Here is an 8014-nt window from a genome sequence, read left to right on the forward strand (position 1 = left end):
GATGCTGAGGGTGGATTGTGGGATCAAGACCCTGTTGGGGATGCTATCTTTCTGTCTCTCTCACTTTGCAAGAAATAAATAAACTTAAGAAAAATCTGAGAGCTTCTCATATAAGTGAACAGTGGAGGAGCATCTTGCTGAAAGCAGGGGTGACAATGACTAATGGATCTATGAAGAAGGGAGAGGTGGCTCTCTTTTTAAATATTAGAGCAAACACTGTGTGCCTACCGTTTGCCATGCATTCCCTAATTTAGACCCTAGAACAATAATGATGGTGTAGGCTCCATTATTATATGCACTCTACAGATAAGAAAAGAGTTCCTTGGAGGAGCATCCAGAGGACTCCATGTGTGCACTCAGCCATTGTACTTTGCACAGGGGTGGCTGTTACAGGTCATCTGGCTAGAAATCTGTGACCTGTCCATCTTGGAATAATTCAGGCCCTCTGCTTCACCTTGACTTCAGACTTCCGTTGTCTGCGTTGCCTGCGTTGCCTGATTAGTCTACTGGGATCCACAGCCACTTGAAAAATGAGCCAGGGAGTAGGTGGGGGTGAGGCTTTGGAACCAGAGAATTGTTAGAAGGACTTAGAGGTTCTGGGCTAGTCCTCAGAGCCCATCAAGAGCGGGTTGGGCAGGAGTCAGGCCTGGACAAAGGATTCTGGAAGATAGGGCTGGGTGGTTGAGCAGTAGTAGGGAGAGATTGAGAAGTATAGAATCCAGGGGAGAGTGCCCTTGATCAAAGCCAGGGAAGCGTCATCTGGGGTAATGGCGAAGGAATGTCTAGGTCCACTTGGAAGTGGAAGCCAGAGGAGCCCCATTCCTAATTGAAATGCTCAGGTTGGGGCTATGGTTTGACTGCACCCCAGACCTCAAGGGTTGGGACTTGATTGTATTGTAAAGGTATTAAGGGAAAACTCGATCCAATTATGGCATTGAAAGGTGGGAGGAAATTAGATAGAGCAGCCCCCATGTGTGTGTCCTGGTAGGTTTAGAAAGAAAGGAAATGAGGCAGGCAGAGGCCACCTGGATACGGACCAGAACATTTTACTGAAGATCCTGTTCTTGCTGTGTTGTAGCTTTATCACTAGTTGGCTCCTGGACCTTGGGCTTCCAAACTGTGAGCTGAACAAAAACCCCTTTCTTTATAAATCATTCAGTCCCAAGTATTTCTGCTAGTGGTACAGTAATAAACTAAGACTGTTGGTTAGAGGAACCTGGCTATGTCCTGGCATTTCCCTGCTCTGTGTCACTCTGTTGCCTCACATTCCACTCATTAAGTCTTGCGCATTTTGCCATCTTAGTGTCTCGGTAAAGCACTCCTCACGCTGCTAGCACAGTGTGCAGCAGTAGGAAGCATGCTGTCTCATTCCTTTCCCCATCACTTACCTTCTTCCCCTCGTCCACCGTATTTCAGTGAATGAACTCTGTCCTTCGGACGCAGTGATCTACTTCTGTCATGGGGCCTTTGCACCTACTGCCCTGCCTTCCTGGAATGCCATTCCTTTCTCTTCAGCCAGGTCTTATCTCAATTTCTTCTTCATAGAGTGACTTCTCTGACCAACATAGCTGAAGACACCTGTCCCTTACTTGTCACTATCTTACCATTGTAACAAGTTTTACTATCTGAAATTATAGAGTGGGTTTTTTTTTTTTGCTATAGGGCACGTGCGCTCTCCAGAAGACAGAGACAGAGAGACAGAAAGCAAGAAATCACCCCCCAGGTGTAATGGTCATGCCATAATCCCTTCTCCTCCATTCTCCTCCTGGGATCTTGGGCATGCCTGCACACAGCCTGGCATGAGTTTAAGCCACCGGGTCCAGGACGTGAACTGTGGTCCACTACATGGGAGTCCAGCGACATAACCATTATGCCAACTGCTGATCCCTCTGAAATGCTCTTTTTGCATGTCTGAATTTATGTATATTCCTTTTTCAGTCTTCTTATGCTAGAATGTAAGCTCCATGAAGGCAGAAAATTTGGTTGTTCCTTCTTCTTTTATTAAAGTATACTATCGCAGAGAGCGAGTGTAGATCCCAGAGATTGTATAGGAAGGGGTGGGCAGCTAGAGGCTAGAGAGAAGGGTTCAGGAAAAAAAAAATTAACAGACACAGGAATGAAAAGTTTCTGCACACTGTAATATTTTGGACTTGCCTGACATGTAATGCATCTATGCTTTGAAAACCCATACTGCATATTGTAAAGGTGTGCAATAATTAAGTGTAAGTAAATAATATATTTTAAACAGTATATGTTTTCCAGAGAGAGAGAGAGAGAGAGAGAGAACTCCCATCAGGATCTTCATGCCGTGACCTATCCCCATCTCAGACTGCACTCTGTCGCAGGTGTGTGCAGACTCAGTATTCTCAGGAAGATCTCTGAATGTGAGCAATCATGGAGGACCATTCCATGTGGGCCAGCCTCACAGAGCATTGTGTTTTACTGCTGTGCCATGGTGTGTCCCATTCCTTCTATGCCCGGGAACTAGAATAGTGCCTGACGCACAGTATAGTACTCAATAAATTACAAATCTGATTGACTCATGAATAAATGAGAAGGAGGCACTCAGGTGATGCTTGTGGAATCAGTGAATCAATAGGTCTTGACACCTTCTTTTAACAGGCAGCATTCATTCAATGGTATCGCTTAAGCACCACCTGTGTGTCAGCCCTAGGCATCCTTTCCCATGGACCCACTGTCCCTCCTGAGCCCTCTCAGAGAGACACCACCTCTCTGGGTGACCACTCTGTCTGCTCTTCCTCTCCCTTGGCCATGTCTTGGAGCAGAGGAAGCTCAGCATGGTCTGGACAGAGGTGGAGCACTGGGCTGTTCTTCTTTAATACAGATGACTGGCCTTGGTTGAAAGCCACTCTGCCTGTCAGGGCTTGGTGTCCCTCATGGGCAAGAGGAGCTAGTAAAGGCTGCCTTGCAGTAGTGCATCAGTTACATCACACAGAGCAGCGAATTCCCGGAGCACAATGCCTGGTATAGTGGGGGCTCAAACAAATCTTTCTTGTCTGGCTTCCTGAGCTCCAGGGGCTACCAAGTTCCAGTCTACCTGGGGAGGAATGGGCATGGATCCTGCCTGGCCTGGTGACTAGAGCTCCCTTGGGAGTCCACCGTATCCTCCTCACTATTTGCTGTGAAGAAGGAAGCGCAGAGGGGAGGGTGTGAGAAAGAGAAGGAGAAGAGAGATGGTTTGGGAAAAGTGGCAGAGATTTCTAAGGAAAGTGGGGTGAATTATGTGAAATTTTTTTTTTTTTTTTTGCTTTTGGCAAGTCTCCCCACTTTTGGACTAGTTTTTTTTTTTCTTTTGGCAAGTCTCCCCACTTTTGGACTAGTCTATCCCAAGGACACAGATTTGAACAGGGTTTTTCTGTATCTTGTTCTAAGGAGTCCAGCCTTGGTGGTGCAGGTGATAGCAGACTAAACCACAGAGCTGGGAGTCACATGGCTGGCCCAAGTTCAGGTCCCAAGTCAATCTGACAACACGCTGGGTGTGCGTGTGCCCAAGATCCTGACGAACTGGAGCACTGTTGGAAGGGGCTCACGCATGGTGAGACTTTGTTAAGGATGTCTCTCTTTTTCGTTTTCTCTCTCGTGCATGTGCACATGCTGCCTCTCATTAACACAAAACAAAATAGTTTCTCGGCCTTTTGGCTAGGATTGAGCGCACTACACCTTCTGTGCTAAGGGTGTAGTGAATGCTCCAGGGAATGATTGGCTTGCTACTTAAAAGTACGAGCAAGGGAGGCAGAGACTCCTGGCAGCTGAGGGAGGCTTTGCTGAGTGCTCTTATTGGGCTGATTCCTGGTGCTCTGTGTGGTCCAGGCTCTCAGGTGAGTATGGCTGTTTTCTCCCCTCTGAGCACGGCCTGAGTGGAGACTGAAAACTGACCCCATCAGGCGGAGTCCTGCATCTCCACTTCTTGCCCCTATGCCTAGGGCAGGTTTTGCAAACTGAGTCCAAGCCTGTATTCTACTGAGCCAGAATGTGACCAGGGAACCCCTCCCCCCCTTTTAAAGAGAGATATTTGCTATAGGGTGCATGCACTCGTTGGAGAGACAGAAAGTAAGGAATCACCCTCAGGGGGGATGGCTATGTCAAAATCCCTTCTCCTCCATTCTCCTCTCAGGAATTTGGGCATGCACACACACGTGCCCTGTGTGAGTTTTAAGCCACTGGGTCTGGGACTCAAACTGTGGACAACTGTGGAAGTCCAACAATGTAACCATTACACCATCTACTGTTCCCCAGGAACCCTTCTGGACCCTTCAATGGCAGGCACTCTCTATGAGGGTGGCATTTTTATGACCTCTGACCTACCATGTGTCAGGCACCATAGTTTTTTTTTTACTGCATTCACAGCATCCTAAAAAGTTAGAGATGGTCATCCCCATTTTTAAGTAGGAAATCGATCCCCAGAGAAGTGCTAGAGCTTCTCCAAGGTATTGCAGTTGGCGGTGCTGGGATTCAGATGGGACTGTCAGACTACAAAGGCCATGCTTCAACCTTGGCACATCTCAGCCTTCATCGCTGAAGCAATGGTTGGGCTCTCAACAGGGGAAGGTGGGGGAGACACAGTTGGGAGAAACCAATGAAGAGAAGCCCACTCCTACCAGCAAAGATCCATCATTCTCCAAGCTCTTCAAGTTCTCTTCTTCCTCCAAGCCTTTGCTCAGTCTCTCCTCTGCAAACTTGCCTATATGTCCAGCTATCTCTCAAGGCTTTACTCCAAACCTGCTCTGACTCAGCCAAGCTTATAGACCCAGATCTCCCTTTCCAATGAACACAATCTACCTCAGGCCTCATTGTAGCTCTTGCTGCTAAGGTGTTTGTATGCTTACCTGATGTTTGCCTCAGCCCAACTAGACTCAGCTTCTTGACGACAAGAATTGAGTCTTATATGTGGTCCTCCAGGGTCTAGAGCAGTGCCTGGCACACATAAAATGTTTGGGAGTGATGGAGTCAGGGGGATTCCCCAGCCTGGTGCTGGGCTGTCGTCTTCCAGCTGTTTCTTGATTCCGCTTCTCTTAAGGCTGGTTGGATTATGGCACCCACCAATCATTTTGTTTTGGGCTTATTTTAATTTGGCTATAATTCCATTTGAAAAGAAGCCACCAAAGTCTGAATTATACTGCAGACAAATGACCCAGAATGGTGATAAGTAAGCCATTGAGCCACTTCCTTCAGAAGCATGGCATGGAGAGCAAGCAGCTTCAGGAGGGGAGACAACCAAACCTCACATCCAAAATTATCTTTTACAGCCCTTACCAGGGGGTGCATTTTTAAAAAACAAAAGGAGAAAAACTCCAACCTTGCTCAGAAAGAATGAGGTGTCAACAGTGGGACGTGTGTGGGGACTCCCTGGCGGCCAGAGAACGTTCTGCATGCCCTTCCCAGATGTAGCAGACACAGTGTTCATGTTGGCAAACAGGCCATGGGAGGTCTGCAAAGTGGATGCTGTGGTTGCTTCTTAGCCCTCAAAATCACGTGCATCAAATAATTTCATAAAATCTCATTTCCAGGTTTTTCTCTTCATATCATTTTCTGTTTTTCATTCATTTTGCCATTTGTGAGAACAGCAGTACACAAGCTGCAGTAGGTTCCAAAGGTTTAAAAAAATTACAGAAGAAAAACCTTGAAATTGATCAAATTTGATCTATCCTTTTTCTCTCTCCTATAAATTGGAAAAAGGACAGTCATTGTGTCATGTTAAGAGAAGAAATGTTGGTTGCTCTTGGTAGTACTATTGTATTTTTTTGGAGGACTGTTTAGCATTTTCTAGACCAGGGTGACTTTGGTTAGCATCAGTGGGTTTCTTTTTTTTTTTGTTTTTCTTGGAGAGTTTTTTTTTTTTTTTTCTATAGGGCGCATGTGCTCGCCAGACAGACAGAGAGAGACAGAGACAGAAAGCGAGAAATCACCCCCAAGGGGGGTGAGAAGGGCACGCCACAATCCCTTCTCCTCCATTCTCCTCTTGGGATCTTGGGCACGCACGCACACGCGCCCGGCATGAGTTTTAAGCCACTGGGTCCAGGACGTGAACCGCGGTCGACTACGTGGGAGTCCAGCAACATAGCCATTATACTAACTGGTGATCTTCTCAGCATCAGTGGGTTTCTAGAGCATCCCAGATAGATTCCAACGTCCCATTATTCTTCTAAAATTATACTTAAACTTTTGTATACAAGGGGACTTTAAAATAAAAGTGGAAAATGAAATTAAAGTACAAGTTTATTTTGGTGCAAAACCTTTTGAAATCTATGCATACTTTTTTTAAAATTTATGAACTTTTGGGAGACCCCTTATATATCTACATGACCACATGCATTTTTTTCTGATAGGAGAGTTCATAGTTTTACCTTACTTCTTAAAGAGTTAGGGATTCAAACAAGATTAAGAATCAATTTTTTTTTCTTTTGGAGTGGTTTTTGCTATAGGGTGCGTTTGCTCGCCAGAAAGACAGAGACAGAGACAGAAAAAGTGAGAAATCACCTCCAGGGGGGATGACCACGCTGCAATCTCTTCTCCATTTTCCTCCTGGGATCTTGGCAATGCATGCACACGCACCTGGCATGATTTTCAAGCCAGTGGGTCTGGGGCTTGAACTGTGTTTGGCCATATGGGAGTCCAGTGTGTAACCATCTGCTGGTGCCTCTTCACCCTGAATTTTGTAAGGCCTTGGAACACATTATTGAGGGCAACTTGAATATTGTGGTGTCCAGGCAGTTGTCCTATAGTTGGCCCAAATAAAATCTTTTGCGTAGCTTTCTCTGTCTGGCTTTCCTTTTAAGTTGACAAAATGTTACATGTAAAAGCAATTAGCATGGGGGCCACCAGGTGGTGTGGTGATTAAGGCACTGGACTACCACATGGGCTACAGTGGTTCAAGTCCCAGACCTGAGGGCTTGCTTTCTCACTTTCCCTCTCTCTGGTGTTTATATGTTCCAAAGTAAGGAAAAAAAGACAGAAAGTGTTTTATATACCCTAGCTCATTTACTCCATCTAATAATCTTGGCAGCTAAGCATCATCATTTCATTGTTTAAAAATAATTTTATTTATTCATTAATTTATTTTAATTTGGCTAGAGAGAGAGACACGGGGTGGGGGGCGGTGAGGTGAGAAAGCAAGCCACCAGGTCTGGGACTTGAACTGTGGTCAGCCAAGTAGGAGTGTCCAGCACCTTAACCACCACGCCACTTGCTGGCTCCCATCATTTCATTTTATAGGTGGGGAAATAGAGGCTCTAGGCAGTAAATTAAATATTTGTTTAGATGCCATACATATATTCTTTTTTTTTTTTTTTTTTTTTTTTTTTTGGAGAGGTTTTTTGCCATAGAGCATGTGCGCTCACTGGAGAGAGAGGAGAGAGAAAGAGAGAGATAGGGAAAGTGAGAAATCACCCCCTTGGGGGATGGCTATGCTGCAATCCCTTCTCCTTCATTTTCCTCTTGGGATTTTGGGCATGTATGTACACTCACCTCCTGTGAATTTCAGGCTATGGGGTCCAAGACTTACACTGCAGTTGGCCATGTGGGAGTCCATCGCCTTAACCACCACATCCCCTCCTGGCCCCTGACACTCATTCTTTATGTAGACTCAGACTGTTAGAGCTGGGAAACAACAAAGGGATTATTTGTCCATTTCCACATTTCTCCATTTTCTAGAGGAGGAAAATGAGACCCAGAGAAGTGAAATAAACTATCCAATGTCTTGTGGTTAGTTTACAGCAGAAATGGGTTAGAAATTCATTCTTCTGTCCAAAGCCTTTGCTAACCTATTGCTTTGTTCTTGAAAATCAAGCGAGCATAGTTTCCATCAAATGTTAAATTGGATTCATGAGAAATTCTCAAGCAAGGTTGGGTCCTAGTGCCCTGTTTTATAGCCCCCAGGGCCCTCACCCCCCACCCCAATCCCTCACCAAATAATCTATTAGCCTTAGGCACATGTAAACATACACAAAAAGATTCCCTGTGCCAAGAGGTTAAGAATCTCAAATGAATGGAGAGA

This window comes from Tupaia chinensis, unplaced genomic scaffold (assembly GCF_000334495.1).
Source record: "Tupaia chinensis unplaced genomic scaffold, TupChi_1.0 Scaffold000407_1, whole genome shotgun sequence".
Lineage (NCBI taxonomy): Eukaryota > Metazoa > Chordata > Mammalia > Scandentia > Tupaiidae > Tupaia > Tupaia belangeri.